A 13,585-nucleotide genomic window follows, 5' to 3' on the forward strand; every position below is an offset into this window, starting at 1 on the left:
GGGGAAACTAGGAATGGAGAAATTTACATGTAAATAAAGAAAATATCTAATAAAAAAAGAAAAGAAAACAGGCATACCCAACTATGAGGAAGAAGGAAAAAGAGAGAGAGAGAGAAAGAGAGACAGAGAGACAGAGACAGAGAAAGTGAGGGTATTAACCTTAATCTTCTGTTGCAGGTTAGAAAATAAAGATTGAATTATAGAATGAAGGAACATTAGTATTTCTTTAAGGCACAAAAAATAACCATGTGAAGATGTGTAGTATCTTAGTTAGGGTTTTACTGCTGTGAACAGACACCATGATCAAGGCAAGTCTTTTTTTTTTTTTTTTTTTTTTTTGGTTTTTTTCGAGACAGGGTTTCTCTGTATAGCCCTGGCTGTCCTGGAACTCACTCTGGAGACCAGGCTGGCCTCGAACTCAGAAATCCGCCTGCCTCTGCCTCCCAAGTGCTGGGATTAAAGGCATGCGCCACCACCGCCCGGCTAAGGCAAGTCTTTTAAGGACAACATTTAATTGGGGTTGGCTTACAGGTTTAGAGGTTCAGTCCATTATCATCAACGTGAAAACATGGCAGTATCTAGACAGACATGGTGCAGGCAGAGCTGAAAGTTCTACATCTTCATCTGAAGGCTGCTAGCCGAATACTTGTTTCCAGGCAGCTAGGGTGAGGGTCTTAAAGCCCAGGCCCACAGTGATACACCTTTGACAACATGGCCACACCTACTCCAACAGGGCTACACCTTCTAATAGTACCACTCCCTAGCCCAGGCATATACAAACTATCATATAAAGGAACTGGAATGTACAAATTAGAAGGAGGTTAGCCATACCCCACCTCCAACAGCACTTAAATGCTAAGAGGTGAGGAGATGTGGACTATAGATGTAAACATGTCAATTATTGTAAGTAATTGTGTCTTGGACAAACTTCAACCTTTTCGTGCATTGTCTAGTACTTCAGTTTTGTTAATCTAAGGAGAGATCCTGCCTTGCTCTCACTTTTGTTGTAGATAGAGACAATGTGAAATGAGGAGTGAAGAATGGAATGTCAAATAGCCCAGAAGACCAAATAAAAAAGAACAGAAAGAGTGTACAAACACTGTGGCCTCATATTGTACAGAGCATCATGTAGAAAAAGTTCCTGGTCTGATAGTTTTGACAACTCAAAAACAGTGGTTAGCAGTAGCTGTGTGATCATACAGATACATAATCAAATCATAGAAAGCAAAGGGCATTTTCCAGTGACTGCTTCTTTAGGAAACTAAAGAACATGAAATGCACAGAAATGATTTCAAGGGCAGGAAGCATCCTCTCATTGACAGCCAGAAATATATTACTTTAAGTACTGATTTTCTTCATAACTGGGACTGTTGCAAATTTTCATGAAAGGACTCTCTATGAATTCCCAACTGACCCCTCAGATGAATACCCATGATGACATTTTCACTTTCTCAGAAGTTCACTTCTTATTTACATATTTACATTAATTTTGGAGCCATAGAAGGATATCAGACAATATCTTTTAACTGATTTTGTTTTGAATTTTCCTTTATTTAGTCCATTTGCCTTTGGCTCATTTCCCTCATTATTTTGTCTATGTACTTTGGATTCCAATTATCTTCTGTCTCTCTTCTACTGTCCTCAAAGATATCAAGGCATTTCTCTAAGCATGTTATTCATACTTTGCACATTACTTTCTGCTAAACCATTGGTAAGTAATTCTTGACTTATTGATTTATTTGAGACCTGTGATTTACATCACCAAGAGCAATTTAATTTTATACTGATTTCTGTTTTTTTGTTTTTTTTGTTTTTTGTTTTTTTTTTTTTTTTTTTTTTTTTTTTTTTTTTTTTTTTTTTTGCTTTGTTGGTTACTTTTGACAATTTGTTTTAATTCTTTAAAATTAGTATATAGGAAGAATATACAGTACTGAGTTTTGTTATATTTCCAAACATTCCTGTAAGTGTTGTTATTTTCTTTTAAAGTACTGAACAATAATATAAAAGAAATGCTTCTTGAGAATAGCACCAAATAGCCAAGCTTTTAAGTTTGGTCTTTCCTTTCATTAGAAAATCCACATTGCTTGACTATTCAGTACTAGGATAATCTAGGATTTCATGTTCTGTGAAAACTGAATTAAATGTGAGAAGATATGCTCCTAAAATTTATTAAGCAGTTTATGAACAATGTTTGGTTGAGTCATTTACAAGAGTAATACAAATGGAATTTTAGAAACAAACTTAATACAGGTATAAGAATATGACAATATCCCCCAAAGAAAAAAATCAAACTCAAACTCGATTCTATTAGGAGAGTATAAAGGAGAGAAAAGGGCTACAGTTACAATCACTTCTGAAATGATGTGATCATATTTGAAGTCCCATGTTCCTAAGTCATGTCACTGAAATAATGATAGGGGAAAAAAATTGGGTCTATTTCCTATGTGTCAGCCTCTGAGTTAACTAATTCCACTAACTAATATATTATCTAATATTTAAGTGAAAGATGTGCCAAAGATGTTACCTTTTACTTTGTGATGCCTACTCTTGGTTGGCAACTTAACTATACCTGGAATTAACTAAAACCCAAAATTGGAGGCTACACCCATGAGGGATTTCTGCTTATTTTGAAATGGGAAGATCTTCTAATCTGGTTATTTGAGGTGGAAAACACAACTTTAATCCATATTGACAATCTACATCTAACCTGGGCTCAAAGTCTGGATATGGAGATGGAAAAAATAAGCCTTTGCTCTTTATTTGCTTGTTCTTACCTTGCTAGCAAGTCCAATCTTTCACTGGCATTAAAAACTACTTCCAAATACTAGAATATGTACTGAAGATCAGCTGAGACATCCAACCTCATAAACTAAGTAACTACTGGACTGTTTGTCTTTCTGTTCATGGTCAAACATTTTTGTATTGACTGGACCATAGCCTGTAAATAACTCAAAAAAATATAGATAGGTAGATATAGATATAGATATAATCTATTTATCATCTATTATATGCATCATATTGTCATATATTTGAAAGTGTATACTTGAATGTATACATATACATTTACATATACATATATATCATATACATATACATATATACAATATGTATACATTATATACATATACACATATACATACACACATACTCATACACAAACACATATACATATATGGAGAGAGAGAGATCCATTCTATAACTTTTGTTACTTTCAGAGACCTGACTAATAAATCATTCATTTCATTATAAGTATAAGAGGGTAAAAGTACAAAGCTCATAACTGAACTAAAACCTAATGGTTAATTTCATGCTATTGCTCATTTAATTTTGAAAATAAATACAACTGATATATCCAAACTTGACATAATTAGATTATGATGAATGCTTACAATAAACAATAGATATACATGCTTGTTTTTAATAATCATATCTCTCTAATATCCACAGATACTACAGAGGGTAAGTGAGAAGCACCGTGGACTCTCAGAAAATTAACTACTTTAATGAAAGATTGGGTTAATTAAAGAGACCTGTTTTGTAAGTTGAAAATTTTAAGGTTATTTGACGGTAATTGCTGTTTTATATTTTAAAGGAAAAGGAATATAGCACCTTAAATTTTTCTCACTCAACTCCTGTGTGGATGTATACTATAGTACGTCCAAAAGCAAACTATCATTATAGGTTAGGTTGTCAGTATAAGACAGCTTAATTTCAGAGAGAAATTTATGTTGGCAGTTTAATTAATTGATGTATCATAGACACTGTAGAGTTCATCATACTTCTAGGATATTCATAGTGAAAAACATTTATAATAAAAAGATTACTAAGATGACTCAGAATGTAATGAATATTTCTATTTCAATGTCTTCACAAATTTCTTCATTGCATTAGGAAAAATGACCTGCACTGACATTCTTTATTGAGGAAACACTTAAATAATATCTTATATTAGCTTTCAAGAGTTTTCATTAGATTTTTTCCTAAGTTCATATTACTTCCTAGCTTAATGAATTATAAAACCTTTTGAGCTTAGTTTATAAAAATTTCAGTAGCCTCTTCTGTGAATTCTGCTACTTCTTTTTCTATTTATGTTTATCAATTTCTATTGCTTTCATGTCCAATTCCATCTATAAAAATCCAGTTCACCTTTATCAATGTCATTCATCTTAAACTGTGTTCCAAAGCCCTTCTTATTCTCTTTACTCACTCTGTTGGCTGTATAGGATATCAGCAATGCATAAATTACCTCTCTAATATTTAATCTTTTATCATTATCATTCAATTTAATTGTAAACATTTCTCAATATGTCTAATTTTTATTGATTTCTGATAATTTCAGGGTAAATTCCTATTGGAATTTTGTATTACTTTATGGGCAGAAATATAATATGTTCTGCTTTAGTTACAATGTCCTTTAGAATTCTCATGAATTTTAATATTTCCTCTCAGTTGAAACACAATAACTCGATCCTTTTATTCCTGCAAATTTGATTTATTGGAAGCTAATGGCATTGGAATACTGTTGTATGTGGTCTTATTATTTAATATTTGAAATTTTAATATTTTGTAAGCTGTAAGTGCAAAGCTTGCTTGATTATAATAAACACGTGAGGCTTTAGAGGTAATCTATCTCCATTCTTGCTTTAGACAGACAATAATAATTCCATATTGAACAAGCAAAAGCTAAGTTCATTCTCCAAACTGCATTCAAATTATAGCTGACTCATTTTAAATCACTGTATGTGCTATTGAATTATTTAGAAGTTGACATGGTGGTTCCTCAAAGTTGTTTTCTCTTTATTACATCAAAATATCAAACTAATTCAAATGGTTACCCTGTTAGATCAGTATGTACCTTCTGAATAGAAAATGGTGTTAAGTTATGTGACTTTTCATTTATATCTAATACTATGCTTGTGTGTATTTCCTGTATAAATTTCTCATTGTATTTACTATATCTTTGAAATCCTTCTGAGTTGGAAGTCTTTCTATGGAGCATCATCATTCAGAAAGGGTATAATACAGTTCCCATTGCTAATGTGCAGGAGCTCCCTTTTGTTTAGAGAAGTCAAGATAACAGAATATACATCAAGAAGCTAATAAATGTAGACCATGTATATTTTTGTGTGTCTAAGAGTTTGTTAAATTTTATTAATCCTTTTAAAATTTCATACAAATATTATAAACACATTCAATCTCTTTCCCCAATTCCCCCCTTAATCACCCTCTCTATTCTCCCAGACCTTCCCTTCCGACCCTACTTCAACATTTATTCTTTTTTGTGTTGGCAGATAGTACTGGGTGAATGGCCTGCCATAGTGTGGGGTCAATCTAAAGATATCAGGCACAACACAAAAGATAAAACAAATAATAACAAAAACCTCACTTTCCCTTTACCTAACGCTGTCAAACAAAAATAGTTGCTCAGCTAATAGTGAGATTCCATGGCCACCCTTCCCATTCTATGCTCACTATAGCTATGAATTTATATGTATAACTACCTGGTAGGTCTGGCAAACACTCCCCCTTGATGTTATCAACTATATCTGGCTCATACAAGGTTTCCCTCTTTTGTGAGGAAGAGAACCTTGAGAGGAGGGGTTGCATTTTGTAGGTCCCCTTTAGGGCTGAGCACACCAAAGTCTATGATTATCTGCATGTTGATCAGTTGTGGATCTCTGAAAATGTCTACCCAAGGCAACAAGAGCATTGACAAGTGTCGAGAGATCCTTCATCTATAGAAATAAGCTGTTAGAAGACATTTGATACTATGTCCATTTAACAGAATAAAATATGGAGTGCTCATCTAATCTCTATCTTGCCACATGTTCTTAACTGCATTATCAGTGCCAAACGTGGGCTTCTCTCTTAGAAAGGACTTTAGACCCAACCAGTAGTAAATTATTCCCATAGCATTTATGTTCCTATCACACCTGTGTAACAGTAATTTATTGTCAGCTCATTCATTTTTCTGTCTTGCCTGATTAACAGGTAGGTGAAAATAGAGATTTCTTTTTTCTCTCTGGAAGACTGCACAGTACTTTCTATCATCATGAAACCTTTTAGGTAAGTACCATCATGTTTTTTTCTATGCTAAGTGACTCAAGTATGTTATGTATTAGAGTCTTATCTTCAAGCTCTAGAGAATAACCAAGAGAATTGACAATAGCCATAGTGCTTAGGGATGGTTGTGACACCATTGTCCAAAAACTCAAAAATGGTAGCACATGTCTTTCTGGTCCTAGATTTTTTGTTTGCTAGTATGAGAAGTCTAATTGGGGTTTTGGTGTCACTTTTGCATAATTCCATTAAATTAAACTTTTAAAAAATTGTGTATATGCATAATTTTAGTATTCTTATGAAGTGTTGCAACATTTTCTCTGTCCAATCACATTAGGGCAGTGACAGGCCTGTGATTTGACAGGAATAGAGAAGTGGAACTAGAGTTTGAGGAGGAGAAAGATCAGAGAGCAGGAAGAGGAAAATCTTGATCATGGAGGCAGAGGATGATGAGTCAGACCCTGTGTGGTTATGCAACCAAGCAAAAGTTTTTACAAAATAGATTAATTGAGTTAAAATATTGTCTTTGTTATTTGGTTTTGAAATTATTGTGCTGGCATCTTGTAAATTGTAATCTTATTATTATATAAACATGACTGGATAATAAAGCCTTAAGAGTCATGCATTACCTGTACTAGCCACTAGATGAATGATTGTGGGGGTGTGTAGAGCATTGCATATGAGCAAGATGTTGGTGCCAGCTGGGAGAAAATAGCAAGAGCCTGCCAGGACATAGTGCTGTGGCTGGATGGTATGGTACCATCACTAGAATGTGTTCCAGTGGGAAAGGGAGTTTGCAGGGTGGATTCATTTTTTAATAATTCCCACAATGGTATAATAATAGGTTTCCATAAAACTTTTGAAGTTTGCTATACTTCCTGTATCCTGTTTTGCTATCTCCAACCACAGTTAGACCATTCCCTTTCCACAACACTCCTTCAGCCAAATAAATACCAAGAATACAGGTTCTTAGCATTCTGATCAAAGGAATAAGAATAAATGCCATGAGTAAGTTTGTATTATATTTCATGGATATGCATGCTTTCTTACATGGATAAATGGAAATCAAGTGCATTACTATTGGTCCTCAATAAGATGAAAAGAGGCTGTTGATCCCTTGGAATAGGAGTAAGAGTTGGCTAGGACCCATCATCTGGGTACTGAGAACGTAATATCTGTCCTCTGAAAGGCAGTAAGTGTTATAACTGGTGAGACTCGCAAGTTTATTGTGAGTGTTACAAAATAATGAATGTTATCATTTTCTTAGTCTCTACTCAAGCCTCGGATTTGTATTTTCTCATTTAACATTCATAGTGACCACATAGTTATGATAGCTTCAAAATTAGACAACAGACACATTGGAAATGTAATAATTTTCTCAAGAGTGGGTAAGAAATGCATAATTATAGTCCAAGCATGCTTACTGGCTTGGTGATCCCTTTGACTATGTTGAAGAGAACCAACTAAATATTAAGCTATTGAACAGACTGAATTATTTTTGTATTCAACACAATTTTGAATGATTTCTGTTATACTATAGATCATCATCAAAAACTATTTACTAGATTGAGAAAGTTCCATGCGCAAAGCATTAGATCTTAACAAATAATAATTTTGATGTTCCTAGTAAATCATAACAAACATACCCTCATCCGTAAACTTGGTGTAATAAATTGAAACCGTGAGTCTACCTACAAGTAGTACAATTCTAGAACTCTCACTATGAGAAGTTATCTCAGTAACAAAATTCTTTCTAAATTTAGAAGTGTAATTGATTGTTGTAGTAATGGGTGAGGAGTTCTACCTATATTCAGCCCTCTTGGAAGTACTAGCAAATTGTCATTTCCTGTGCTTAAAACTTAACGGGCTACAAAGTCAGAAGCTATCTGGTGGTAGAATGATTTATATATCAGGCTAAACTGTTATTAAGAACATAATCCAGCCTGATATAGCTGTCTCCTGAGAGGCTCTGACAGTACCCGACTAATACAGAAGTAGAGGCTCACAGCCATCCATTGGACTGAGTACCAGGTTCCCACTGAAGGAGCTAGAGAAAGGACCCAAGGAGCTGAAGAGTTTGCAGCCCCTTAAGATGAACAACAATATGAACTAACTAGTACCCTCAGAGCTCCCAGGGACTAAACCACCAACCAAAGAGTACACATGGTGGGACTAATGGCTCCAGCAGCATATGTATAGGCAGAGGATGGCCAAGTTGGTCATCAATGGGAGGAGAGGCCCTTGGCCCTATGAAGGTTCTATGCCCCAGTTTAGGGGAATGCCAGGACCAGGAAGCAAGAGCGAGTGGAGTGGTGAACAGGGAGGGGGGAAGGGAACAGGGGTTTGTTTTAGTTTCTGTTTTTTATTTGATTTTATTTTGGAGGGGAACCTGGGAAAGGATATATTGTAAATAAAGAAAATATCTAGTAAAAAAAAACATAATTATGAATTTTGAGTGGAGAACAGAACAGTACTCATGTATACAATTCTTTAAAAGGTAATGTATTGAGAATCTATCACACAAAGATGTCATGTAACATTATGATGTCATTAGCTAAAAGAGGTAGGTTGAAGATGTAAGGAAACAGCATTTAGTATGTCCTTTTATTTTACTTTTTAAAGAATTGCATACATGAGTACTGTATTTACATCATTTCTACCCTTTACTATCCCCCCTCTAATTCCTTCATGCCCCCCTACATTGGGGATATGTAATATATCATATTTGACTTCCTGGTGTAAACATAATTCCTCTTGGTTTTCATAATTGTTCATGTAGTCACAATTACAAGAGTTCATTATTTCTTCTTGAGGCTTTGGTTTACTATGAAATGTCATTTCATCTCACTTGAAATCTCTTTATTCAAAGGGACTATCTAGAGGAAAAAAATCCTCAATATCTAAGAGTCCTTCAGTTTCTATGATAGCCCCAGGGTGGACATCACACACCCAAGGTGTGACCTTGGGTGTCATCAAATTTCATGGTCACAGAAAGTTTCCACTTAATGTGCATTCATGCAGTCATCTTATTGTTACTTCAGAAGCAAGGTGTAGAGGGAGGTGTGGCATCCCCTACTGGCACACAAAAAAGTGCCAGAGCATTCTAAGTTTTTTACTAATTGAATTCCAAGCTTTAGGGGGTGGGGAGATGGCACATACCTAGCAAACAAAAGGCACTGAGAATTTTTCAAATCAATAACTACAAATTTACAAAATGGTTCCCAGCTGCTGAGAACTTCAACTGTAGAAGCCACAGAAGATATTGGGTCCCAAACATAGGATATCCTAATTTCTTAATTCACAAGGAAATTGATCAGCCTGTCGCATTTTACTGTCTACTGCAAAGCCAGACTCACCAGTGGCTATAGGATCCACTCTCAGACCACAAATCTAAATGTGATGCATTTCCTTTTCTTTGAAGATTCTACTTGTCTCCATATGGCTTTACATTTCTCTTGTCATATTCCAATGGTCAATTGACTATGGCCATCAGGCAGGGCACAGTCAAGGCAAAAGTACCCTGGGACTGACCATTCCTACTAAATAGAATGCCCGTGCCAGACAAAGCCAGAGAGTATGCTGTACATCTTACATCTTATCAATGTGCACCAATGAGAAGAACACAGAAGACACCACCTTCTCCCACAGCTCCTCACAAAAGACAGCCCCTCCCCAGTAGGCCAGACCAGAGTTGTACTAAAGCCCCAACCTGAAGCCAGTGTAGAGGTGTGAAGGAATGGGCAAGGAAACTTGGAATTTTGCTGATGACAGTCTTCTGATACTTACCATCATGGAAAAACCTTTTTCAGGGCAAAATTGAATCCCTCTTCAGAACTGAGGACATAAAATGAGTGTCACAAGAGTAGGCAGGAAGCATGGAATATGAAATCCAAAATACCTCTTCAGTGTGTCAGGAATGAGCAAGCTTCACACAGGCAAGGCTGTCAAGAGCCACAGGATATGGGACATAGGACTATAGCAACTGGGAAGCTTCTACATTTGTGTATTTATAAATAGAATATATTGATTCTTGTGCTGGAAGAATTCTGAGTTTGTCCATTGGGTCCTTGGTTTGACTTCCTGACATTAATTTCAGCTGGTATTTGTCCACTAAACAGAAGCAATGCACTAGCCTGGGTCTCGCTTCAAGTTGTGACAGGATTGTGGACAGAGAGACACAGGCCACTAAGTTCTTAGAAATGTTGGAGAGTTTTACGCATTCCATTGTATAGGAATCCAGCCACTGGAAAGACTTTCTCAGCAAGCATGGCAGTCCAAAGGGAAATTCATCTAGAGGCAAAAATATAGGTCACTAGTTTCTGTGTTCCATTAAATCTGCCTTAGTCAACAACTAACTATATATGTACATATATATAACCATTTTTAAATGTTAGAAAAATGTATAGGTTTTATGATAAAATGAGAAATGGATATGTTAAAATTACAAAATGTGTGAAAGTATCTATCAAAACTTTTCCTGCTATATTATTAATATATAGAATAGCAGTTAAAAATAAATTTTATTAAAATGAAAAAAAAATAGAAGTGAGGTTGTTAGGAAATGTTGAATGACCATAGCTAACAATTCTCCTAGGTAAATTTTCTATAAGTGGACAGATTTTAGCACAGACTGGACTTACTTGTACCAAGGGAGTTTGAAGTTGAAAAGCCTGACTTACTGATTCTGCTCTTGTTGGTAGAAAAGCAGTCACTGAAGTGTACCTGACCCTGTGACCATACAATAAGCTTCACCTGATCCTTTGGGAACTAAAACAGATCCCATTGACCAGAAGAGCTCCCCATAATCAGTGACAGAGCTTGGAAAGGAGAGTTGAACAATAGCCAGTGTCAAACGAGAGCCAGACTCAATTCACTTTAAGCTGGGTAGGAATCATTTTCCAGTATGTCTGGGAGCAGAGGCAAAGAAAAAAATTTTCAATTCTATTGCACAAACTGAACTCTCTCTAGTGATGTAACTCAATGGAATGAAAATAAGAAGCTGGGTAATAGAATCTAGCTTTTATTTCTGGTCTAAAAGAGTGGATATTAGGAGATCACTAGCTTTTCTGACCTGTGCTAGGTGGATAATTTGTAGCATTATTTTTTCCATATATTGTTACATCCCCTCTTCACTTCAGTCATCCATCGGACTCATGACAGCCTCTGTTTGAGGGCTAACACCTGAGAGCTAAGACAGATGCTCTCTGTTGACTGTTTGTCTTTGAGGAAGCCGCCTGACTATGCCTACCACCTGAATACACCCATCGCCTGAGCACGTCCACTGCTTGAGTATGCCAGCCTCCTGAAGATCTTCTGAACCTGGAAGACTTTGGCACCTGAACTTTCTTTATAGTTAATCTAGAGACTTGTTTTCAGTTTCCCCTGTGATTATAAAAACCCTTGTTTGTTCTCAGTAAAGCGGAGCCTTGATTGGGATGCAACTTGGCTTCGCGTTTTCTCTTGCATTTCAAACCCTCTCTTTCAGGTCCTTTATTTCCTCCTAACTGAGGAGAACCCCATTCGTGAAACTGCAGGCAGTTTCAATATATTATTTTCCTAGTAGAAAAAAATTCTATGTCACAGAGAATGGTCTACATTTTTGTCAGTAAATAATAAAATAGTTAACTATTTAAATATTCAATTATAGAAATAGTCCCACAAAATGAACATAACTATGCAACATGCACAAAAATATTTCTGGTTACCTCATTAGTTCAGTCTTATTTTTCTTATAGATTCTGACATGTTCTAAGAGGGTTATTATACCCTTCAATCACAGAAACTGATTTGATACCATGGCATGTCCAACCTAATGAGAAAGAGCTGAAATCCTATGGACATGCCTTCACACATTAAGATGTTTCTTGTGATACCTGCGGTGGAAATTCTCTCAAATTCAAGATATTCAAATCGTATTTTCTAAAACTAAAATATATTCTACTAAATATTTTAAATTAATTACATAATTACTATTTATTTGAATGAGTGAGACGTGGTAGATTAAAATCAGAAATACTTAATTATTTTTGTTTTGTTTTGTTTACAATAACAATGGTTTATAGATAGTAAGCTCTGAGACAAATAGAATCATCATTTGCTAAATTTTAGCATAGTTTTGAGCATTACTACAGGCCCTCCAGAAACTCTCTAATTCACTCCATACATTTTACTCTCTAATTCACTCCATACATTTTATTTTTGACCTAAAATTCAAGGTTTCCTGCTTTGATAAGTCAAAACACATTTATAAAATAATATATATGTGGGACTAGAAAGCTAGCTAAGTGTTTAAGAGTGTTTGCTGTTTTCAGAGGACCTAAGTTCGGTTTCCACTCATGTCAGATGGTTCAGAACAACCTGTAATTCCAGATCCTGAGGATCACACACCTATTTCTTGTCTTCCCAGACACATGCGCATATTCACACGCACACATAAATTAAAGTATAAATCTTCAAATTCATACCTTAGTTTATAAAGTATATTACAGCTCCTGTAGCTCAAAACAATGAGCAACTCATTAAATGGAATTTCCTACTAGCACCTGAATTGGTATTAACTTTGGGAAGATTATTTCCCATTTTTAATAGTGCAGAATTGAGAAACTAAAATAATAGAAATGAAATTGCTCTGATGGTAATAAAATATTTGTAAACTAAAAAAATCATTTGACTGCAGAAAAGACATTTAAATAATTTAACTGCTGTGAGTAAAATTGGAATGGGGATGTAATTACTCAGATTTTCAATATCTTTTCCTTTGTGGGAAAAAAAAAAAACAAACCTGCCATTGTTTTCACTATCACAGATCCTTCTGTCCTGCCAAATAAAAGGATTAGAGTTGGATGCCAGCTGCAGAGATAGGGAACCCACAGCACAGAAACAAAATATAGGTAACACTTTCCAATCACTCTTTCTTAATGATGTGTTTTGTCACTATATATTTCACTAACTCCGCAAATACATGCATGAGAGATACATCAGCTTTGGGGGAAGGCTGGAAAACAACAATTTTCCAATTTTGAAAAATATTCATCAGCTTTTAGGAAGTACGGAAGTAACACTTTCAAATTAAGACCACAAACAATGGGCTCCCATAAATATGCAAATTGTTTTCCTGTTCTTCACTTAAATACTACCACATATTTTGGGAAGATGTGAGCCAGATACTCTGTAATCAAGATATGAAAACGAAAGTGAATAGATTTCTATATTCTTGTAGTGTTTCATCCTCAGTGCTTATTTACTTTAGAACAAAGACATTACTTATTTTTCTACTATTCCTTTTTTTTTTTTTTTTTTTTTTTTTTTTCTCGAGACAAGGTTTCTCTGTGTAGCCCTGGCTGTCTTGGAACTTACTCTGTAGACCAGGCTGGACTCAAACACAGACATCCACCTGTCTCTGCCTCCCAAGTGCTGGGATTAAAGGCATGTGCTACCACTTCCTGGCCTGGCTTTCTACTATTCTTTACCATCCTTTGTCCCCAAGAGAAATGTTCTCCTTAGACTTCTTTTTTTTTTTTTTTTT

This window comes from Mastomys coucha, unplaced genomic scaffold (genome assembly GCF_008632895.1).
Source record: "Mastomys coucha isolate ucsf_1 unplaced genomic scaffold, UCSF_Mcou_1 pScaffold12, whole genome shotgun sequence".
NCBI classification, from domain to species: Eukaryota; Metazoa; Chordata; class Mammalia; order Rodentia; family Muridae; genus Mastomys; species Mastomys coucha.